Source organism: Filicampus tigris, chromosome 9, assembly GCF_054856515.1.
Source record: "Filicampus tigris isolate MCC_2025a chromosome 9, RoL_Ftig_1.0, whole genome shotgun sequence".
NCBI lineage: Eukaryota > Metazoa > Chordata > Actinopteri > Syngnathiformes > Syngnathidae > Filicampus > Filicampus tigris.
Genome location: NC_141225.1, coordinates 3993532 through 4016801, shown reverse-complemented (window position 1 = coordinate 4016801; position 23270 = coordinate 3993532). Strand labels below are relative to the sequence as shown.

At 41.9% G+C, this 23270-nt stretch overlaps 1 long non-coding RNA gene across 2 annotated transcripts; it reads right to left on the bottom strand.

The window, feature by feature from the left end:
- Window positions 1–1049: 1049 nt before the first annotated feature.
- On the bottom strand, window positions 1050–19711 carry LOC147141679 (uncharacterized). 2 transcript variants are annotated; one of them, XR_015088162.1, is made up of 4 exons: window positions 19379–19711; window positions 16954–17100; window positions 1577–1596; window positions 1050–1473 (listed from the first exon to the last, which is right to left on the bottom strand). It is a non-coding gene; the product is annotated as an uncharacterized LOC147141679 (long non-coding RNA). The 2 variants fall into 2 exon arrangements; XR_015088163.1 differs by lacking the exons at window positions 16954–17100; window positions 19379–19711 and having other exon boundaries at window positions 1577–4156.
- Between the last annotated feature and the right edge of the window lie 3559 nt (window positions 19712–23270).

Genomic DNA, 23270 nt, shown 5'->3' with positions numbered 1-23270 from the left:
GCTGATCTGTTCTCTAAACCCTAAATGTAATATGCAAGGAGGGGGATTATCACGGAGTGCCAGGCACTGCTTTTGGGGACTTTGTTTCCGTGACACCGTGACGTTGGCTTTGTTTCCCTGACAGCGGGCGTGTGTGTCATTGTGTATGTCTATGTGTGTGCGACATCCAGGCATCTGTTTCCTGCTGGAAAAGGTTAATTACATCTCCACTGCCCGACTGGACGTGTGATGCATAATCACAAACGCTAATGAGACCTATGAATATGTGTGTGCGCGTGTGTGTGTGTGTGTGTAAGTGCAGCTTTGTCTTTGGGTCTTCATGTGAATTTTGAAAAGGCGGTACTGTTGTGCCTTGTTTCAGGCTCGAAAATCTATTGTTGCGGCCAAGATGCACACATAAACAGTCTAAACTCACACATTCCAACAGGTGATAACTGAATATGCGCTGCGCTGGTATTTATGGGCAGACACTCTCACTGGAGGACATTAATTGATGGGTCTGCAGCGCTTTTTGTGTGTTTGTAATTACTTGTCTGTCTATTAATGAGGCCGAGATGTTCTGGTGTCTGAGGAGGGAATTCTCACAAACCCTGTTGCTCATTCTGACCCCTGACTCCTAGCTTTACACTTGAGTGACGCTGCTGATTGGACAGCTGCTCAGTTTTCGATCGTGCCCAGCTCAGTGTGAAAATCAAGATGGGCTCCAGCGCACCGCGGGTGACTTTGGAAATGGCTGTCGAGTTTCTCACCAAGTTGGAATTCTCACTAAGTTGAACTGACATCAACGGGAGATGCAGGAGGTTCAGCGCTCGGCGCGGCTTTGGTTCCAATTCAGTGTGGAGTGGCGATTAAGGAGGAGAAAAGAGCAATGGGGTATCACCGAGAGGTGTGACGAGAGAAATAATGGATTTCTGGAGCCTACTGACTTCATGTCACCGTATAAAGTGCACTAGCAAATACAAGAAATGAATGGTATGAAATTGGAAAAGTATTCAACCCCCCCCCATCGCACCGGACCCCCTCTTCCCCGCACCCCCCCCCCCGGGTAATACAATACAATAATAACAAAAAGCAAAGAATGGGCAGTTCATTAAAAAACTTGCAACATCTTTGGGGTTGCTCATTTCAGACAGTTAAGAAGCAAATATTAAACCTGGCATCTCATCAGCATTTAAGATGAAATAAGAGAGGAAGTCACCCATGGTGTATAAAACATTTACAAGCCAAAAAGTCTGATTCCCATTGACCATTATATTGGAGTCTAGTTGTGTAACATTCTAAAATAAAGGTGAGATCAGCAATGCTTGTTACACATATGTCTCCTGATCCTTCCATTGCTCTACCTCCTCACTCCCTTCTTCCTTTAGCTGTTGCTTTTTCTTCACCTTCTGTCTGTTGCAGAAGCTGTTTAGGCCACAAAAGCAAAGACAGGTGAAGGGCATCTCCAAACTAATTTGCTGCTGTCACGTAGACCTGTTCGGAAGAGGGACGGGAGGTGGGAAGAAAGAAGAAAATATAACATTAAAAAAATGTTACTCTGTCATGGGGAAATACTGGGATATGCATCTCCATTTACCTGGTAATAAATGGCTGAATCTGAAATGTAAGGGAGAGAAGAGAGGTTGTCATTGAGATACTCATTCATTCTTTCATTACTTCCAGAATTGACTACTGCACTAGCCACCTCTTTGGACTTCTCAATCTCCAAAAACTGGAGTAAATCCAGAACGCCACTGTTTTTTTGTTGTCATTGTTTGTCTCTTACTCTCTCTAAATGTCTTTGCTTGTCCAAAAAGCACTACATAAATCCAATGTATTATTATCATTATTATTGTTATTATTATTATCCCCCCCAAAATAATAATAATGATATCTGGGATGCCCACCTCAGGGAAATGGAAAAAAGCCAGGGGTGGATGTCCTCAGGCTGTTTAGTGGTGATAAAAGTCGCATTTAATTTTCATTGAGAGAAAAAAAAGAAATTTAAAACGCAGTCCTTCATGTAAAAAAAGCCTCAATTAAATGATGATCAAATAATTTCCTGCATGTGCAAGGAAGGACCAATCTCAACAAATTACAGGTGAAGAACAAACAACACATTAGGATTTACACATCATATTGCGCCTCACATGTTTTCAAAGTGATGATAAGATCTGATAGTATAGTATATCGTGCTTCATTGTTTTTACATTACATTGAATATCAAGTGGTTCACTTGACTGGAAACTTGTGACTTCCTAAATTGTTACTTAAAATATTAAGCATAAATATTCAAGTTAATAAAGGTTTGATGATGGACATTGTTGGACCCTGAAACAGATTTCACAAACAAATGATATGTTCAACTCCAAGAACATTTTGGTATTTAACAAAATGATAACTTTGAGGAGACATACAAGCTGTAGTAATGGCCTCTCTGACAAAAGCCCAACTTATTTATTTATCCAATATTAATTTATTTGTATGGATAGCGTGATTTGGGTTTATTATTATTTATTTGGGTTTACATATTTATAATGTGATTATTACTGCAGTTTTTCTTTGGAATGGATTTGTGGCTAGTTGAGCTTGCTAGTTACCCATTTGGGAACAAACTATTGCGCCTCCCAAATTAGGAGTAATTTTCTTTGGGTTTGGAAAAGCCACCATATTCATGATATCCATTTTTAATGTGCTTATGAATGGTCAAATCTATCTTAACTGGAGTGTTTCCTCATATGAAAATCGGTGCACTCAAAATGGTGCAGACAGCTGTACGCTGTCTGCAGTACACAAAAACCGCAATGCAGAGCAAGTTAGTGGGTTTTAATAAATTGGACAGTTTCCATACTTTGACAGTCCACAAAAATTGTGGCATAGTGGATGTTTTTTTGCTGCAGTTTTGCAAAGAGGACATTCATTATTTTCCCCTCTTATATGTTATTTAACATTTGTGCATACACTCCATCCATTTATTGCATGTCTCTTTGTTTCTCTTGCTCTCTCACACATGCACACAAATAGCCCCGGGGGGTGGTAAGGCTCACCAAACTCCCAGCACTAACAGTTTTTATGAGTGTGCAACCAGCAAATCCCAAACGAGCACGGAGATTAGAAGACACAAGGTGAAACTGAGAGCTTCATTAAATACCAACCTGAGTCAGCAGTGCCAGCAAGGCTGGCTGGGGAATGTACCCAACATGTGTGGAGGAGAATGGATGACAAACACACTGGCATAAAACAAACACTAGATGTGTGCATTATGTGCATGCCTGAGACTTAAGAGACAGAAACACGCATCATTTAGATTGTATGTGGGCAATTAGCTGAGATCGGCTTTGGGCAGCCTATGAGCGCTGACAAAAATGTCCCAGGCCATGCATGTTCTACGACAGACCTGGCCATATCCCCACCCACAGTCTCTGACCGGCTGTCACAGTGACCATGAAGACAAATTAAAACGTTGACTATGCTGTGCTTTTATTTTGAAAGCTGTGTGGATGCTAGTACAAGTGAGGTAGCAATCAAGAGCTAAGATGTTGCTGACTTAATGACGTTTGTTCTCTACGTGTAATTAACAACTTTTCTGACCCCTCCAGTGAATATGTTTCCCCAAAACAGACAAGCAAAAATGACAACAGTGGTCCTAATGTTAGCAAAGTTCTTATGCCCTGCACGGTGTAGGGAAGAGGGACTAGAAGATTTGGCCTCATAATCCTGTATTGGCTGTATTATAAGTCATCACTTGTGTCATTGTACATCATTGTCAATAATATTACACTTCAAACGTATCTATACATAAACTTGGAACAGCTAATATGAGTTGAGGGATAAATGTTATAATTTTTAAAGTGTAAAGATGTAATTTTAATGACTACTTATATTTTTTATTAAATTGTATTTCCTAATTATAACAATACAAATCATACTCACGTAGCAATTTAATGAAACAAGACAACACGTTTTCTAAATACATGAAAAATTTTATAGACGAAGTTGAGGTTAGTATGTTGGTTTGGCCCTTGGGAAGCCTTCCATTTCCCTCATGTGCCTCTTTGCAGAGTTAATTGCCCAATCCTGTTCTAAAATAAAGTGTGAGTGCACTTACTGTATATACCGATATTAAACCTCTTCCTGATCTCGTTTTAAGCTGCACCTCATATATTCATCCAGTCATTTGTGTGAAGACTTCCCACTCTGTATCCAATGGCTTTAGACCCTATGTGACATGGCAGAGTAAATCACATAGGAATAGAAAGCCATAAAACACAGCAGCGAGACAGTAGTGGAATGGTAGCAGGAGTAAACTGTTCCTTGCACACAATGTTTCCTGCATACAGGTTCAGGAGAGTGGAGCACTCGGCTTTAACAGCACCAGCTTGTCTGACATCTTACAAGGCCCGACAGAGGATTTACAACAGTACTGAGACATCTAACTCTGCTGTCCCTCTTTTCTCCAGTGCATCCTCCAAACTTCAACTCCCCAAACACTCAGTACAAAGCCACATTTCAGTTGTGTTGTGGTCTGTTTATACTTGCGGCCTAAATCCTAGGCATGCAGAGATACAGCAAATGAAAACAACAGCCTGCAGACCTTTTTGTATTATTAACTGGCTGAAAATTGATGAGTCAACATTAACAAAGAGAGGCAACTAGAGAGGAAGGCAGGCAAAGAAGTCTACATGCAGCCACAAATCAGTGTAGGGCAAGCTACTTGGGAAATATAGGCCGCTTAGCTACAATTTATTCAACATTATATAAATCTTAACAACTGGGAAGCTTCCCACCAGAGAGATGGAACAAGCTAAAGCCTGGCTCACATGGCAAATTTTTAAATTGTTGACTTCCAAACTCTGAGGGCCCCCAAATATGACGGGAAAAAAAATCACGCGTATTACAGTTTTGAACGTATCGCGTGTGGTGTACAGGCACAAGGCAAGATCAACACGTCACACACGAACCGATTCATTACCGGATATTCTCACGTCAGACGGATAATCTCGCAAAACCCCTCAAGATTACACAAGAACTCGGAGTAAACAAACATGGCGGATGAAGAGTCAGCAGGAGTCTTAGATCATGTCTTGACGGTAGTTTGTGAATAATTTTTAGTGGAAAAAAGTGACACAAAAATAAAAGACGTTGGGCTCTGTTGCACCATCACCGTTTCAATTTGGGATCCCCACCGCGCTTCTTCTTTGCCCCGTCACCTCGCTTTTCTGATTGACTGCACGTCACTGTCAACCAGTTGCATGCTCGTTTGTCCTCGGGGCACAGAACACACGGTGGGAAGTCGGGCCAAAACAATCCAACATGTTGAATATCCCCAATTTGAGGTCGGACGTCCTCCCGGGCGGCCGAGATTAGGCTGAGCACACCACACACGGCATGATTATCTGCTAAGATTATTTTTGGATTCATTACGAGAGTCGGCTCCAAGCTACGATTGTTGGGAGGCAAAATTTGGGGCTAAAATCGGACTGATTATCCTGCCGTGTGAACAGGGCTTCATCTAAAAGTAAAATGATATAAGTAGCAGAAAAAACTACATCTACATTTGTTGTTGTTTTTAACATTGAACCAAATTTTGTAATTGTAACTTTGGGTAATAAATGAATGCACAATTCTAATTTTGGGGGATAATCATGCTTCTTACGACTACTGCAATGTCTTGGACTAATGCATTGACTATTATTGTAAATACACAACAAGTAATATATTGTGGCTGTAGATGTGATGGCATCTCAAAGATGATGTGCCTTTCAGTTTGGGCGCAGAGAACAACTCGTTAAAAGTCTGACATGCACTCCTTGTGCATTACAAACATATTGGACACCACGGGGTGCTAAATTTCACCGCCCACTGCCAATAAAGAAAGTTGAAACTGGATTAACATTAACCTTAACCCTAACGTGATTTCACTTCTAGTCCAGCTCCGACCAATCTGAGTGGTTCATGTCTGTGATGGGTGCTTGCCCCAATACGGCTGCCACATAGATGCCACTTAGCCAGGCTACTGTAGTAAATTTAGTCTTCTCTTCATATTCAACTCAGTGAAGGCACCTAAACGTATATCGAGAGGACAATGTGGAAGAACAGCTGTGGTGGATTTAAAGACTTAATCAGAGATGTCTCAATATTACAGACAAATCAGTCAGACATCAGTCATGATCAGTGTTGGGGGTAACGTGTCACAAAAGTAATGCTTTACAGCAGGGGGGCATAAATTAAATGCATATAATAATATAATAATAATGTCTAGTCATCTTGGTCCCTTTATGGTTGTAGCAGGCACGATATCCATTGTTGTCGCTGTCTTTTTGAAGCGACGCCCCCCGACTTGGAACGTAACTGACGCTGGCACATCAAGGTGGAGTTCATGCACTTCTTCTGGCGTCTTCTACTTCCGGAAATACGCCGTAGCAAACCTGCTGTGTATAGTGGTTTGCTGGGATGCTTTTATTTTGAAGGCCGTGAACAAAGGGAAGTGTGGAAAATAAATAACTTGTTGAATGCGACTCTTGGCCGTCTGTTGGACCCAAATAATTATACAATACGACAAAACCAACCCCGGGGCTCGCAATGGAAGTAAGCGCACGCAGTTGGTAAAGTAGTAAAGAACTACTGGCGCATTTGAAGCATGTCCACAGCGGGTTCGAATAGTAAATTAGCCAGCTAATGATCCTTAAAAAGCTTCTGCCGTTAGCATCCCTCCCGCGGCGGCGTCAATCACAGACATTTTTTTTTTGGTCGGGGTGGAGGGCGGAACGGGGCGGGGGGCGATAATTTCGGTGGAGGGTCACGGCCGGACCAGCGAAAAAGGCTCAAGTGCCCAGCTCTGCTTTACAATAATATATTACATTTAGGCAGTAACAACGTAATATGACAAGCTGTGTTGTACCTGAGCGAGTTCAATTAACGGAAGTTCATGAAGTCGTTCATATTTTTCTGCCTGTACCTGCTTATTTACAGAAAAGATAAAGAAATCAATCCAACCTCAGCAACAATTGTTCATTCTATACAGGACAGTAACACACCACCAATGCTGAAAGAAGGCCAACTTCAACATAAACCTTAGTTACCAAATATTATATGGAGATCAATGCCTTGGGCTGATTTTATTGTTCCCGGCAGCGTGTCACGGCGTAACGACTTGTCTCGTTTTCCAGACTGTGTTTGCGGGGTCATTTATTTCCATCACACACTGTTGCTTCCGACGACGACAATACAATGACCTGAAATAATGTTAAATCACCAATTAAGGTTGCCCAAAAAAAAAAAACAACTTAATTACAGTGACACTTTATTGTACAGCACAAGCAGCAAAAGAGGCGCTAGCCGTGCTAACAGGGTTGGCAGCGCTCAAGTTAATAGGCCTAAATGACTCTGCACACTTTGATGCTGACAGCCCGACACTGTCCCTACGGATCACTTTTTAAGAAACCAGGCTTACAGAAATGTCTTAATTTAGCCGGCAAAATCGCTACTGTATTTCTGACATTACGTTGTCTCATAGCCCAAAATGTATGGGGAGGGATTTATCTAAATTCTCACTAATGTTTGTAGAGGGGAAAATTGTGTACAGTACTGCTATGCACAGTTAAAATGTTGATCATCTAGGAATGAAAACCAGTCACTATTTAGTGAAAATTTGTTTTTTGGCCTTTCTATATCTTTTACCAAACAAAAATACATAATTTTTATATTTATCCAAATACCCAATTACCGTATTTGATTGAAATTTTCAGTAAGGATATTCAAATATCAAAATATTCGACAGCTGCAGCCCTAGTGTACAGTATATACTATATATACATATACAGACAGACAGCCATTCATATTCGCATTCACACTCTGACGGAGTGGAAACTAAACCCACGCTACCCGCACCTAAATCAGGCAAGTGAACCACTGCACGATGAGTGACTACTTTATGAGATCCAAACTGGATTGTTTTCAACAATATGACAACCTCTGCATCTGCACAAACCCTGCTGTACCTGTGGTATGCTCAACTCTCTCAGCCCATCTCAAATGTATTCATAAAGCACTTATACAACAGCCACACCTAAAACAAAGCACTGTACACAACACAACCTACAATCCAAAAAATCGGCTTCCCCATTCCTCTTGTCATTGCATAATACATCTTACAGAATTTCTTAAGCATTTTCAAATGGCATGAAAAATTGTCAGACCAAATTTATGTTACAAAGTTGATGCTTCTGCTGTAGTTTAGATTTACAGTGTTGTTTTTTAATGTCCATTGGTGTTGCTTGGCCAGATTCGGCTGTATACCAAATTGGTGTATTTTACATTTTATGTGACAAGAAGCACATTGCGTAGTGTAACTATATGAGCGCACAATTACTGAATTAAGATTGTGTTGCACTCCAGTCTTGAGTAATAATACTGCAAGTTGATAATCACCAACTGGCTAGAACTTTTTTTTTCTTTTTTATTGTCTTTATGTAAACTCCTGTTGTTGTTTTATGAATCTGAGTCTGATAATAAAATTTGAATTTAATTAAATTGAAAATGTATTGTTGCCTTAGTCTTTTGCGTATAAGCAGTCCATCCAGTATTTGTATTTGTTATGCAAGACAGAATAATCGACGTCTTTTGAGTCTCAGTGACAGAATCGTAAAGCTGATCTCAATGTCAACAGGGCAGCAATGTTCCAAACTTTATCTCTTTAACTTTATTTGATTTCGTATTATGCCTGCTATATAGGGCCACATGCAAACACACCCATACACCCGCACACACGCAGTCACACCAAACTATGTTATGGATCACGCTGACGTGAAACAGAGCTATTCCAAAACCACAAGCGCTCAACAATTCTAAATAATGGAAATGAAGTACTCTTGCTGGTCTGTTAACTAAGCCACCAGTGGGACTATTTATTCTGCTATCATCAATGACAATAATACTTGTACTTTGTCAAATAAAAAGAGTTTAAATCCACAAGCATTTTCCATATGCATAGCAATAATTCCAAAAGCATGAAGATTTACCTGCAGATTTTCTTCAATTTACAGGCGATGTTTGCTGTTTCAGCATGAATCTTTTCTCAGTCTCATTCTGAAACCAGATACTATTAAAGAAAATGTCTCTCCTTTTGTTCCTTTCTCCTTTTTTTTCTCATGTATTCAGACATCAGGTCCACAGTTTCTCCATAATGCTCTGCCAGTCTTCTGAATTGTTTTCAGGTATCTGAACAAAACCTGAAACTGTTACATTCTTATCCCGGCCCCCTATAAACCCTCCCCTCACGGTTCCCCTCTCCTTTGAGCGATCTTCTACTCTCCCTTGTTTAAAACAAAACATCCTCTGTCAACGTTCCAAATGAAACAAACCCTCCCATCCAGAGAGTCTCAGAAACTTGATAAGAGTTAAGGGAAAAGAGGGGTATACCGAAACATATACAGAGGTAAAGAATGAAATATGTGCACTGTAATGATGAGGTTCACAGTGATAAGTTGGTAACTGATGAGTGCTGGAACAGGGGACAAAGATGATCTTGGGGTTCAGGTATACTTTTGAGTCTGATGAAGTCTCAGTCTGTGGAGTGAACTGTCCTCCATACAGGGTGAACAAAGAACCTTTTGACTTAACAAACAGGAGCATTCTGTCTTCTCCACAGGCTTGGGCTTTGTGCTGCCCACTCACCCGACGATAGCGACCCCCCCCCCCCAGCACCCCCCAAGCACATCTCTCTTACACACACACACAACCACAAAAACGCATACACCTGTGCAGGCACAAAATCTATGCAATACTCACTTCAAAAGCCTATTATCCAAGAATTATTAGCATGTAATAAATTCACAAATGAATACAGCCCAGACTTCCCTCTCTCCAACCACATCATCCAGCTCCGACCACAATTTGTGACTATAGGTGAGGGTAGAAACGTAGATCGACCGGGAATTCGAGAGCTTTGTCTTCCGGCTCAGCTCCCTCTTCACCACGACGGACCGATAAACGGACTGATCTTTTTCAAAGAAGCAACGGGAGTCATGGACTCTAACTTTAGCTTTGCACAACAATATCAATGATTTAAAAAGGTGCATTGACCCACCGGGATTGTACCTTTTGGCTACAATGCGACGCAGGATTCTAGTTAAGGTCAGCCATTTTAGGATAAAATGAAAGATTTTAACGTAGTTATTAGCCAACATTTTGCCATCCTTTTCCACTGCAGAGCATACGAAAGGGGGGCTTGGAACATATCACCCGTCAAAGTGCGGTAATACTGTACACACACATACACAGCAGTGCTAAAGTGAGAGTACAGGCATGTCAAAAAGTAGTGTCACAATAGATATATGGTACAGGGCAAAAGTTTGGAAACACTTCTCATTCAATGTGTTTTCTTTATTTTCATGACTATTTACATTGTAGATTCTCACTGAGGCCATCAAAACTATGAATGAAAACATGGAGTTATACTTAACAAAAAAGAGAAATGAATGGAAACACGTTTTATATTCTAGTTTATTCAAATTAGCCACCCTTAGCTCTGATTACGGCTTTTTACACACTTGGCATTCTCTCGAGTCATTCAGCTTCAAGAGGCGGTCACCTAAAATGGTTTTCCAACACTCTTGAAGAAGTTCCCAGATGTGTTTAACACTTGTTGGTACCTTTGCCTTCACTCTGCGGTCCAGCTCACCCCAAACCATCTCGATTGGCTTCAAAACATGTTTTCAGTTATTTCACCTTTTTTTTTTTGTTAAGTACATACTTGTTCATTCATAGTTTTGATGCCTTCAGTAAGAATCTACAATGTAAACAGTCATGAAAATAAACAAACACATTGAATGAGAAGATGTGTCCTAAAGTTATTTCATATCCAAAACTACAAGTTTTTCCCTTCAAAATAAACTCCCTGGGGCCTATCGAACATTCCCAGTCTTCTCTGTCAAGCACTCCTGAAAGGATTCTTCCAGAATCCTTTGCAGGTCTGTCATCATGGCCAAGAAAAATCCCACACGGAATGAGGTCTTGTGAGTAGGGAGATTGTACAAACACAACGATGTTCTTCTACTCCAGGAATTGTCGCATTTTGAGCAGACTCCTTGTCATGGTGAAGCGGCCACATGTTCCGCCACAAGTCTGAAGCACACAGCAGAGCTGGGCATTCTGTCTATGTGACAGACCGGTCAGTCTGTCTGTCATTGACGGACACCAGTTTTGCCGACGGTTGACGAGCGACGCCAAAAAAATTTAAATGGACGGATTAAGCATAGACGGAAACCCCTTTATTTAGTCTGCTATCCTTCTGCAATCCGTCCTAGTCTACTTTTAGCTGCAAGGCTGCGATGGCCGCGGCGAGCGCAGGGAGGAAAATAGTGAGGCGTTGTTGCTTGGGGGACAGATTTGAGTGCGGTACCATGCTGTTAAGAGGCTTCCAAAGGGCAGTGAGTCACTTTTTCTCTTCAAACATCATCCAGTGGGGGGGTGGCTTCAATGGCCGCTGCGAGACTGTGTGTGTATAAAGCAACACGAAACTGTAGTGTGCGTTCAAGCGCGCCTGTCTTTCCTAATTCAGATTTCATGTACACCGCCCCTCCCTCCTGCTGCTGGGGCATACCGTTACAAGAGGGGGAGGGCAATACCACAATCCCTAAAACAGAGGCTTCCGTTTCTCATTGGCCGCGAAAATAGATGATTACGTAGATGAAAAAAGAAATGGGCTTCTGATTATGCTTAGTCCGACTATTGTTTAAAATGTCCTGTTTATCGCCTACGAAATGGCCATCCTTCATAGGTGGATAGGCGTACCAGTCCGTCACATAGGCCCAGCTTTCCTGTACTGTATGCAAGGGTTTAACCTCTCGTAGAACTCCTGAGGTTCATTCTTAAACGTGTTTGATTCCATCTAAAATTCTGTTTTCATCTCAAAGGCAGGTCATCAATAAAAATATACTCAAAATACTGGACATACTAATTAGACCATCAAACAACCACACCACGACATCTTCAGAAATTGTCTGCTTCCCAGAGGAGCACTCGCTGCAAAATATGGGACATGGGGGAAGGAAGAGATTGGTTATCTCGTGCAGTGATAATGATGATGAGGAGGAGGTGGAGGAGGAAAAAACTTTAAGGATTCTTGTCTAATCAGGGAACACTCTTCAGCATTCTCAGTGTGATACATATTAATTACATATACCAATACATTTGATCTCCAATAGCAGAGTCCACTCCTTTGTATACCGCCATGTCCAACTGAATGACGTGATTGGCGAATGATAGGTCATCTATCTCTATGTAGCACGTTTTCTCTCTCTCTCTCTCTTTCTCTTTCTCTCTCTCTCTCTTTCTCCAGCGCGTGTGTGTGCACACACACGCGCACACAAATTGTCTGTTAAAGCTTGCACATATAGTTTCACCTCTAGGGATTGATGTAATTGAGAGGCAGAAGAGGAGAGTGAAAGCATAAAGCATGGGAAGAACAAACAGTAACAAGAGGGGGGTGATGATAAAGGAGCAGAAAGAAAATTCTGGCCTGGGAAATAAAACCAGACACAAGAAAAAGGAAAAGATGACAAAACAAAAGTGCACACTAACAAACTAACTGACTAACTAACTAACTAACTAACTAACTAACTAACTAACTAACTAACTAACTAACTAACTAACTAACTAACTAACTAACTAAGTAAGAAGTAAGTACACGCAGCTGGGTAAGTACGTGAGTAAGTGGCGCGTTTGAAGCGTGTCCACAGCGGGTTTGAATAGTAAGTTAGCCAGCTAATTGTCTTTAAATAAACCTCTTCTGTTAGCATCTCTCCCACGGGGGAATCATGCACGTTTTTTTTAAAAACAGCCAACCCCACTACTTACAGTCACGACCCCCGCTAAGAGTCACTCAGGTCAATCTCCACTTTTCAATTCATATCAAATCATTTTATAAAATAACAAATATAAGAATATTATTCAACCAGCCACCCATTATCTACTGTTTGTCCTGTCTGGAGTCGCGGGGGCAGCAGCTTCTGTAGGGAAACCCAGACTTCACTCTCGACAGCTACGTCTTCCAACCCTTCCGGAGGGATCCCAAAGCGTTCAAAGGCCAGCCAGGATACATAGTCCCTCCATCGTGTCCAGGGTCGTCCCCGGGGCCTCCTGGCGGTGAGACATGCCCGGAACGTCTCACCAGTTATTAGGAGACATCCTAATTCAGATGCCAGAGCCACCTTATCTGGCTCCCCTCAACATGGAGGAGCAGCGGCTCAACTCTAAGTCCCTCCCGGATAACCCAGCTTCCCACCCTATTTCTAAGGGGGAACCTGGACACCCTGCAGAGGAAACTCATTTCAGCCGCTTGTATCCAGGATCTTGTTCGTTCGGTCACGACCCACAGCTCGTGACCATAGGTGAGGGTAGGGAAGTAGCTCGAAATTGAGAGCTTTGCCTTTCAGCGCCAGTTGCATCTTCACTACGTCAGTTTGATAAAGAGTCCGCACCACAGGAGACGCTGCACAAATCTGCCTGTCTACGTCGTGCTCCATCCTACTTTCACTCTTGAGCAAGACCCCAAGGTACTTGAACTCCTCCACTTGGGGCAGGATCTCATCCCGGACCTGGAGAGGGCACTCCACCCTTTTCCGACTGTGGACCATGGTCTCAGATTTGGAGGTGTGGATTTTTATCCCTACCGCTTCACACTCAACTGTGAACCGCTCCAGTGAGAATTGGAGATCACTGCTTGAAGAAGCCAACAGTACTAACTCTTCTGCAAAAAGCAGGGATGCAATACTGAGGCCACCAAACCGGAAACGCTCAACGCCTCAGCTGCGCCTAAAAATTCTGTACATAAAAGTTATGAACAGAATCGGTGACAAAGGTCAGCCTTGGCAGAGTCCAACCCTCACTGGAAAAGAATTAGACTTATTCCCAGCAATGCGGACCAAACTTTTTTTGTTTTGTATTACTGATTTGTTTTCAACACATCTGGTATTGGACCAAAGGTAATAAAATGTGTTAATGTTGCTGGCACTTGGATTACATTACCAAATACATTTTTTTCACAGGTAGCTTGAAACTGTATCCACTTACCTGTCAGCCGCACCCCCCCCCCCCACACACACACACACACACACTCGCCCCAAACATTTTGGGCCATGAAACATCCAAAACTGTTTTATTGGGTTGGGGGAGGGGGGGTGTTAGTGGCACCATCTGACTTTTCAGCTTAGGGCACCCAAAGGGGTAGCAGCGGCGCTGTATATACACCCACTTGTTCCTGATGCTGGTGATGGGCATAGCAGTTCTTTTAAGTGAACGGAATCATTAGAACCAGTTCATCAAAAAGAACCGTTCAAAAGATTCATTCGCCGAACGAAAGTGGACGGAAGTGGATTTTCGTCGATCAGTGTAATCATCACTACCCGGGTCAAGTCCTGGTGGCATCACAGTCCAACATTGACGGACGCCTGTTTTGCTGACGAGAGATGGAAATGCGACCCTCCTGTGTTGCGTGTGTATGTTATGACTTGCAGGCTTACTTGAGTCGACTGCATTGAGCGTATATGCACAGTAGGTGGCGGTATGCATCAAAGAGAGAATCGTGAGTTAGCCAGGCTGGGAAGGCAACAACTAATTAACAGAGCTGGGCTGCATGTAACGCGGTATCGGTAAAGCCTGTTCTTGACTGGCGGTTGGCTGACTCTGACCAACTGGGACCACGTGGGTCGATTGAATATGCAGGACGGAAAGCGGGGACGGAGGACCGATGCCCAGCTCTGATAATTAATGAGCGAAGAGGTAATAAAGTAGCTTTGAATACAAAAATAGTTTCACAGAGAGGTTCGTATGAGTTAAGTTTTCCCTTTCTATTTTTATTTTTGGAAAGAGTAGGTTTAGGAGGTTCTGAAACAGTATTTTGCAGCCCCACACTCCATTTCAGAAGGTGGCAGTAATGCACCAAAATTTGTTTGCCAACCACTAAAAGAATAATAATAAGACAAAGTAAAGGTCAAAGAAAAAACATTAATTTATTGTCATGGCAACTTTATTTTGGTTTCCTCAGGGTTTGTAAAAAGTTGCAATCATGTTCGCAAACAGTTTTACTTGATAAATTTTCTTTTTTCAAAATGTCCTTGTGAATCCACCGTATCGCGAACAGTGGCAATTGTAAACTACCGAACGATGTGTCGCCAAAGTTCTTTTTGATTTGATAATGCCAAAGATCACGTGACCATGGTTACCATAGTTCCAATATATGTCGAGCCATTTGTGCGTCGCATTCACAAGCATTCGCCAGCATCCAACTCCTCATTGATCATCATGCAAAGGATGAGGAAGGCGAATGAGAAACATCATATTTCACGCCTATTTGGATGAGTTTAAGGACACTAATAAAAAAAGAGAGTGAAGAAGCAGTTCGTGAAAGACAAATTTAAGACAAGTTCTGGACTGAACCAACCTGTAAGAAATATATTTTTTTCTAGGTGTTAAGTTTTATGAGTGACAAATATCTATCTTCGATGGCCGACAGCAGAAAACTGAATGCTAAGGGAAGTTTGTAATTCTTTTTATTGGGTTGGGCCCATAGATTCACCTGCTACTCCAGGAGTTGGCAAACGGGCCCAATGGTTTCCAAAGAGTAGCAAAGAAGTGCTTATCTTCTCAATACTGTTCAAAATGGACGCTAATAGTTGCTATCTGTCTGTGGTATTTCAGTAGTATGCGTGGATATCCTGTCCCTACATCGGAGCAGGGTACCACAATGGTAGCATAACATTCAGAGCCACAGTGAAACAATTTTCTGGAGCAACTTCTGTTTTGACATTAATTTTTAGAATAACAATTTTCCATCCTTCTCTATCACACCCTCCCCAATCCACACACTCACACACAGTATGAAAACACATAGCCGATTCCTCTCTCCTCAGTCTGTCTGCAAACCACTTTCGCATCTATTTCAGGGGCTGTTGGAAGCAGCTGGTGCGCCATAACGTGTTTTATCGCTAGATTCAATTTCTTCAGTACAAACATGCTTTATTGTACTTGAATGCTGAATAATATAAATTGGGAAAAAGTCACATCGGTATGTAACAACATGTAGCTGTGGTGACTAAAAATCACTTTCCATGTGCAGCACTGAGGCAAATGTGTAAACAGTGTTTCACAAATGTTATCTCACAGTATTTCCTTATTCCCCACAGTTGCTGTATAAATGAACACAAACCGAGTTTTATTATCATTTTTATGGATTGGAAGTGTTGAAGCGTTTGGCTGTAAAGGGAAGTTGGTGAGCCAGCTTGAGTTGAGCTTGGGGTCCTGATTTAGAATTAGATCTATTTCTGTTCACTCTTAAACCCCGCTGGGAAATATTTAAATCTGCTATGGAATGTGAATATGTGTGCGGGTGAGAGCGAGAGAACAAGAGAAACAGAAAAGGGTTCAAGCAGAAGAAAACATTTGACATAACATAAACAGTTGGTTGATTAATTCGAGTGCCTGTACCTGTGCATTTGTTATAGCTTTATGGTTTGTAGTGACATAAATAAGACCAATCTAAAAATATGATAAATGAGGAAACTAAACTTGAAGGGTAGAGTATATGTACAGCCATACTATAAACTAGCTTGAAATAAGCGCTAGAGTTATTAATTCTGAAGCAGAGCACGTACCGACCGCGCCAAGCGAACCCTCTGGCTACATGTACACGCACACACACACACACACACACACATGCACACTGGACAAGGCACAATTTCGTTGCATCTAATTTAACAGCCAGCAAATAGCCACTTCCAACCCCTTTGACCTCTGTTAATAAAATACAGTAGAAGTAATCAGCACACTCGGGGAAGGGAATAGTATTAAAGAAAAAACAACTGTTCACACTTTATCTATAATATAATAACATGCAACATGCACACTTGAAGTCAAACTTAAATACAGACAGAAACCAAAATGGTGAAAAGTTGAATAAAGAGGCAAAATACTCACCTCAGACGCGAGCATGACTCTCTGCTAGATGGATGTGTTCAAAATGACCGGCTGCACCCCCTGTCCTCACACAGGCACATGCACAAACGGGAGCGATGCGCATGTGTGTCTAAGGACAATGAGATTGGACTGGAAGGAGGTAAGCAGCTGGAGTAGGAGGAAAGGAGAGGAGGAGGACGGGAAGGAGGGGGGTGTGGTTGGGCGGGAAGGTGAAGAGGAGAATGAAAAAGAATAATGAGGTACAGGAGTCGCGCAACAAAAAGTAAGAGGACAAAAGACAGAGGGCATCCTTGATAGATATGTGTATGTGTGTGCGTGCGTGCGACAGCGTGTGTGTGTTTAGACCCTTCTATCTTATCACCTACTAGAAAGAGCATCTTAACAACTCTTGTTGGGTGTGAGTTCTCTATTCAATCACTTTTTCCGTGACTCTCCCGCATTACCACACATCGCATGCCCTCTGGTACTCCCCTGCCTCTCTCTCTCTCTTTCTTACTCACTCTCACTCAGCTTGTCTGGGAATCACCGCCGCCAACAATCTTTTCAAAGGTCCGTCAGTCACCAGTCCCGCAATATATTTTGAATTTGGAATGATGTAAAATGAACTAGTTTGCACAAATTTGTACGAATACGTTGACAAGTGTTAGTCACTCAAATTTTCGCTGTTACTGTGACTCAATTCAGATTAAACTCTTACTGAAAAGAAGACAAATACACACCCCAAAAAAACATTTTCGCTCAACTACTGTTTAATATCTATCATTGCAGTTTCTTGACTGTTCATTGTTCATGGTAACGGGTGAGCTAGAGTCTACATCTAGCTGACTTTGTGCTGTGACAAAGTCAGCTGTGCTAGGCAGCAGCTCACTCACCACAACCCTTGTGAGGAGAAGCGGAACAGAGAATGGATGGAGGGAAGACAACACCCTCAACTCGTCTGCTGATTGCAGGGCACATAACGTGTCAACCATGTACACAAACATTAACACTCATTTCAACATACATTATAGCTAATTCATTAGAAAAAATATATTTTGTTTCTGAGCATTTTTTAATAGATTTTCAAACAGATGTCGACCTTGTCTTAATCATCCGCTTTCACACAGAGATAAGTTAAGCTCATGTTGAACAGACAGCAGGCAACAACTGTGTTATTCGCAAATTCGCAAATGGACACGTCCAGATTTTTATTGGACTTTTTTTTTAATTGCAGGTGAGCATTTTTCAGCGCATAAAACGATCATGTCGCAATTTTACAAAACATCCACTGGTCAGTTTTCACTTTTTTTGTACAGGGTTCAGTGTAAAGGGCTTCTTAAAAAGTCTGGGCAAAAAAACTAAATAATCGGAACAATTCTGTGCGCAAAAGCTCTCCATCCATTTTCTATACCAGGGATGCCCAAGTCCGGTCTTTGAGGTCCATATCCAGCCTGTTTTAGATATCTCCTCCTCCACCGCACCTCATTCAAATGATCAGGAACGTTATCAGGCTTCTGCAAAGCATGCTGATGAGCTGATCATTTGAATCAGGTGTGTTTGTGTAGGGAAATCTAAAACAGATAGATAGAGACTTTCAATTACTGGATTTGGGCACTGCTGTTCTATACTGTTCGTCTTAATATGGATTGCCGGTGTGCTGGGGAGGCGGGGTACATCCGGAACTGGTTGCCGGGCACATAAACAAACACCCATTCACACACATTCACACCTATGGACAATTTAGAGTCATCAATGAACCTTCATGGAATGTGCGAGGAATAATAAGTGGGAACACGTACACAGATTTTTTTTTTTCTTTTAACCATGAGAACATTGTCCTCTGTCATCACTCCAATGCTAAAATTCAACTTCTTTTACAGTTCTTTGTTGAATATATTTATGTGTTGGTTCCTTAAAACATCGTACGGGAGAGTAAATTAGATTAGTCAACAGTTTTCAATTCAGTTACTTGTGCATACAAAAAGTATCGCACGCACGCTGGCCACGAGTTCCAGGTGTGTGTGTCCATGTGTGACAGGCAGCTCCAGTCCTCTTTGCTGAACCATAGAGAAGCCAATCTCCACATCCAATTATTTGCTTCTCAAAGGAAGACAGATGGGGAGAGTGGGAAACATGTATGGGACCCAGATAGACAGCGAGGGAAAGACAAGCTCTTTGAGAATCTGCACTGGGGGGAATTAATTAGAATGAAAAAGAAATATAGAGAAAAGAAACCCTCTTTTACAGTACTTGAGTCCAGAAAAGACTTTTAAAATGAGTCGCAACAAGAGCCTGTGGACACAACTAAGCAGCATGAGTGAATAAGAGGCAGTTCAATACCCAAAGGAAAAGTATGAGAAGCACATGCACGTTTTTGTATTTGTTTATGTTGTTTGTGAGTTCTTAATGTGTGTGTGCTGGGGTGTGTGCGCGCGTGTGTGCATACCCTCCTCAGGCCAGTCCTGCCCTCTGAATTTTATCAGTCTTCTGCTTTCGAATCCTTCTCCATCTTCTCTCTCTTGCTAACCTTCATCTTCTAGGATATTCCATGAAAGTAGAGTCAGACTCATGGGAGTGAAGTAAAACTCACTCCAGTTTTTGTCTCCTTTTGGAGTCGTTCATGCTGCTCCTTTCTTCTTATTAGCTCTATCTGCAGTAACATTTTTCTTTCTATCTTTTATCGGTGACACACAGCGTGCGAAGGGGGAGGAGAAGGAAGAGTGGAGAGAAAGAATGAACGAGTACAAAAAAAAAGAGATGGGGGAGGTAGGGAGGCAGAGCAAGTGTAGGTAGCAGGCGGGGAATGATGGAAAGAGGCAAGTGGAAGTACGCTGACACATCATGGAGGCGTACGTCTGCGTGTGTGTCAGATGATGGGGGCTGGCTTTACGACATACCACCGACGTACATGAGGATGAATAGATGAACCGATTGATAGAGAAAGGTGGATGGTTCGAGGGAGTGATTCAACAAGCATTCCGCCTCCTCTTGTGCTCCCATGCACACTCGTACACGCACAAACTTTTTGGGTTGCTTATCATTCATGATTTTTGCCTCCCCACGCATGGCTAACCTACTCATGCAAATGGGAAACTGCCCTGAACAGATTCCTAATAGAAGAGAGGCACGGGGGATAAAGAACGTGTGTGCGTGTGAGTGAGTGTATTGCCCCTCCCCAGAATTCGTGTATGCGTGTGTGTGCGCGTGCGTATTTCTTTATATTCTTTCGTTAGGGTGGGAAAATAAAGTTTCAGCGATATTCAGCTTCCCTGGGATCAGAGTAAAAGAAAAAGTCGATTGAATGCCAGCTTTTCTGTTACGGCTCTGTTGTGGTAAAGAGGCTTGAGGTTATTGCTGAAGAGGTATTGGCAACTGGTGATAAAGTGCAAGGATCCACAGATTGAACGATTGCAAGGACAGGCAGCATCCAGAGACTTCTGGAAGGCTGGCTGGAGGGCTGAGCAGAATGGATTCGGGCAAGCAAACAAAGAAAAATGAAAATATTCTGGCTGTGCGTCATGACACAAACCAAGTGTTTACTTTGAGAACACCAGCATGCAGTGGAACCTCCCAAGCTGAATGCTTCTGAAGTTGTACAATCTGGTTCTAAAAAAAAAAAAAAAAAAAAAAAGCTAAACAAAACTCAACAAAAACGTATCACGAACCATCATAATGTGTCAACTTCAGCTCAGTGAGCACCAAAAGCAGGCTTTGCCAACATGTCACCTGGTCAGCCATTGTGAGGAAGACCTGCTTGCATGTGCACAGGTCAAAACTAAAGATGAAGCAAAAATGAGGGCACAGCAATGGGGACAGACATCTGCAGTGCCACACACATTGGGTCTGTCTATTTGTACGGAATATATATGCAAATATGGGTCATTTTCATATGCTCAGCATATATGAGTACACCCCTCCCTTGAAAAATTTTAAGATTTATTCAATAACTCAATGAACATAAGAACAAGTTCCAAAATTTTGACAAAACATTTGTTGTATAATGTGTTTTAACTCATGACATGAAAGTAAGGTTGATATATAAATTACAAAATCTTAAGTTTAATCAATTTAATGAATGCAAAAAATTAATACAGCCCGCAACAAAAACAACTATATCTAGTATTTTGTATGACCTCCATGACATTTATGGACAGCAACATGTCTGCTAGGCCTGGAATGAACAAGTTGTTACTTTTTTTCGGGGTTTACTTATTTGTGCAACGTGGCCTTTTATTCATTTGTTAAGAAAATTACTGTTTGGTGTGTACAAATGAACAAATCGGAAGTCGAAACCCATGGCCTCTGAACTGTGAGGCAGACATGCTAACCAGTTGTCCACCATGCCGCCTATTATTATTATTATTATTATTATTATTATTATTATTATTATTATTATTATTATTATTATTATTATTATTATTATTATTATTATTATTATTATTATTATTTTTAGTTGCTGCTCGCTGTTGCTCAATTGCTCAAATACACTATAATGAATGAAAAAATGAAAGAATAGCTGGTGACCTGTCCCATTGTACAACTAGCCTCACCTGGGTGAGTCAGCTGGAATAGGCACCAGCACACCATGAACCTCAGGAGTACAAGCACTACAGAAAACGGATGGATGGTGTGACGCAATTCAGTGCATGTCTGCACGTGCGTGCGTTAAGTTACTATATGTACGGTTGGTATTGAACAGGCAGCCCCCCCCCCCTGTTTTTATGGTGCCACATCTTATTGCATTGACCTTATTCTGTTGTTTGTATGCATGTTGTGTGTGTGTGTTTGTTGGAGACCTCCCAAGATAAGAGTCACTTGCCACGTTTAATTGTGGGTTGCTTGTGTATACAGTAGGACACATGTTTGTTCCATGGTTGAAATCCTGATGGGTCCCCAGACAGATAAAATGAGGTAGCCTCTGGCCTGGTTTCCATGGCAGCTGCTGGCGTTATTAGTCTCACTTTTAGACCTCACAAACACGCTCACAAACACACACCCCTCATTGTATACTGTCAGGACTTCATTGCCACCCCACCCCGAGGTGTGTTTTGGAGCAGTTAAGAAACTTGTCAGGAATGAGAGATGGGTGATGTGTGGCTAAATGAAGCGCAATGGACAAACCATCACACAATTTCACACTTGAGTCGCCTCTGGCTCTTCTACTGCCTCACACACACATTTGCACATACACACGCAAACAAAGAACCATGGTGAAATGAGCTTGAAATGAGAACCCCAGTCAATGTCGAAACAGCCATCCGCCATCTATTTTCCAAAGGAACCATTCTTAGATCAATGTTATCCAGACCAAACCAAAGTCACATTCACACGTTTCTACTGACCCTACAGCATTTTAGTTTGTGCAGCTGACGTTGTCTGTCTTTGTTGGGTTGGTTACACTAGACGTCATTGACCATTACAACTCCAGCACGAACATGTGCACACACATACATTTTTTTAACTACTGGAAAAGTGTGTCATTGCTGAAGATTTGTAATTTTGTTTTAGGGGGGTGTTGAGTGGAGCTCACTTATCAGATTCAGAAATTATCCTCCACCTTGATATCTGTGACATAACAATCATCAGGTATTGTGATTTATAGGATATTTCATTGTCTGAAATTATTTGAGTAAGAAAAGCTATGTAAACTAAAAATATTCAGTGCAAAAATAGTTGCCTTCAATGGCTCTATGAGCTATGAATGTTTGTAGTCTGTGTTTGGTAGGGGTGAGCGGATCGATACCAAAATATCCATATTCCGATGCAGAGTGCTCAATTTTAAGTATCGATCCTCAAGATAAAGTATCGATATTTGCAATTGATCATATATATAATATATATATTAATCTATAATTTAGAAGGTTGTCTTGGCATCCAATCAGAATTTTTGATGTGTTGCCAAGGGCAAAGAGCTTTCTGCCTTGGCAGAAAAAGACTGCTGGCTCTGGTCTCACCCACCAGAACTTTGTAAACGCATTTGATTGGATGAAGAACATTCAGGGTGAAGGCCCACGTCTTGTAGACACTGCATGGAGTGCACGTCACTGTTGACAAGGTGGTCAACTGGTTAGCACGTCCGCCTCACAGTTCAGAGGTCGTGTGTTCGATCCCGGCTCCGGCCTCCCTGTGTGGAGTTTGCATGTTCTCCCCGTGCCTGCGTGGGTTTTCTCCGGGTACTCCGTTTTCCTCCCACATTCCAAAAACATGCATGGTAAGTTGATTGGACAATTTAAATTGCCCTAGGTGTGATTGTGAGTGCGGTTGTTTGTTTGTCTCTGTGTGCCCTGTGATTGGCTGGCAACCAATTCAGGGTGTCCCCCGCCTACTGCCCGAAGACA